The sequence below is a fragment of the Nilaparvata lugens genome, chromosome 5, assembly GCF_014356525.2.
Source record: "Nilaparvata lugens isolate BPH chromosome 5, ASM1435652v1, whole genome shotgun sequence".
Classification (NCBI taxonomy): domain Eukaryota; kingdom Metazoa; phylum Arthropoda; class Insecta; order Hemiptera; family Delphacidae; genus Nilaparvata; species Nilaparvata lugens.
Genome location: NC_052508.1, coordinates 46,157,047 through 46,159,290, shown reverse-complemented (window position 1 = coordinate 46,159,290; position 2,244 = coordinate 46,157,047).

Below are 2,244 nucleotides of genomic sequence, written 5' to 3'. Positions count from 1 at the left end.
CTTCCAAGATGTAACTGAGTTCTGTTTGATCTCACCCTTCCAACGTTTGTTTCGTTGCTTTTTTTCATTATCAGGATCTGATTATATATGCACGCATATTAATGTCTAGGCCGCGTAATATGCATAGTCTAGTTTTACAGCGGGTCCCGCGTACAGCTCGCGGCTATTGAACATTCAACTTAGTTTGTTAGAAGAATAATCATGAGTAAGGGTTGGTTGGTCTTACCTATTTATTAACGACAAAGGGTGGCCCTGATTACTTTGTGAATCTTTTGCATAACAAATTCAACCCTGTTGTTTTTGCACCTCCAGGTAGAGAAAAGGTCTTCCCAGTGGACCCTCCATCAATCTATCATTTGAATAAACTTTTGTCTTCCACCTCCCCTGGAGTCTCAGCTTTAAGATAATGTTGTTTTTTTCTTGTAGCGTGGACGAGCACACACACATCCTCTCACGGATTTCCCATGGTTCTTGCATATGATTAATGCTGTCTTTCTTACTATTAATATTCGCGTGCTTTGTTTATTCTTCCTTCTTCTTCCTTTACCATCCTGCTTCCTCACTCCAACAGTCTTCTACAAAAGTATCGAGTATGGAGGAGGGTGCATGCTTCAGCTCATTCACTCATTCATCAACTGTGTACTACACCAACGGCTAGACCAATAAACTTTATTGTAAAAATAAAATAATTGAAAAAGAGTACACTATAATGGAATTGGAAGAAATCAGTTGAAATCAATCCAAGATTTATGAATAATCAGCCATTTTCCGTCAGTTCAATTCGCTACTGAATTTGGTAAAATAGAATTCTCCACTTCGTGCAATATAAAAATCTATACAATCTGATATAATCAAATAATATTGAATCAGTTGGAGAAATTGATTATTCGAAATTTTCCTTAAAAATACATATTAAAGTGCTAATTATAAAATCCAGTTCAGTATTAAAAGTGTTCTTCTATGCTAATAAATGTTCTTGAATTAGAATACTGTACCTGTTAATTACCACCAAATCAGTGTGTGAATTCCTATTTCAATGCAGTTTGGCTGCTATTTTATCTCGTTAGTCTCTGCTTCACAGATATACTAACAATACGATATTGCAACACAACCTAGAGTTTTACATTTGAAATTTCTGAAGCGTATTCATAATGAGTTTTCAGCCTCAAAGTCACGGAGATTCCTCTTTCCTGCCTTTTCATTCAATTATTCTCCATATCAAAATGCATCCAAATGCTTCAACAAAATAACACACATTTTGAACACTCTATTCTGTTACATAATGGGAAATTATATTACATAATTCGTGGCATTCTAGGAGATATCAGATGGAAGTAACGAGAGAGATTGCATGCTAATATAGTGAGGTCCACGTTATAATAGCAGTATATGATTAACATTGATGTTGCTATCCTTGTCTATCATTCGACAAATCCGGTTGTACTAGCATTTCTAGCTCCACAATTATGTTTGCCAATTATGTTTTTGACAATGTAGAAGTATAATTAATTAAGGCAGATAATTGGCAATGCTATTCTCCTATCTTTATCCACTGCCATTATAACGTGGACCTCACTATAGCAATTATTTTCATCTCAGGTATCATTTTCTGTTTTTATCACACAAACAGTTATTCCAACATCAAAGCAGTCTACCCACGCATAAATTTTAGAAATTCTAGCATTTTAAGAACTCGTAGGTTCTGTTTCAAAAACATACGAAGAGACACAAGACGCTCTTTGAAATCATTATTTCATACCAGAAAAAAATATTTTATTTTTTACACTAGAAATGTGGTACATAACAAATTCATAGTTCAATAACATACTTTGACCAAGACATGACATTATTGACGCGTATTACAGTGATTAGATACATGAAATCCTATCTCTTACAAAGGCTCTAAATCTGAAGCGAAGCTCCAAGTAGCACCCTTCCTAAAAACCTCAAATAGAAAGATTCCGATTTTTTGCAATTAGGTGTATAGCTGATAGGCAAACAACAATTGAACACCTTCACCAACAACTGATGAAAACAGGTAGTTTGGGATAAGGGTGCAGTCCCAATCGATAGGGTGCCGATAATAGATGATTCAATGCGCTTCGATTGGGATTCTGCTACCTGCTTGAATTGATACTCGTGTCAACGACTCCTGTTAATCAACAATGCACCCTTATAGATAGTTTCTCGAATAAAACAATGCTATGCAAGTTATAATACAAGTTTCTCATTACAATCTATTCG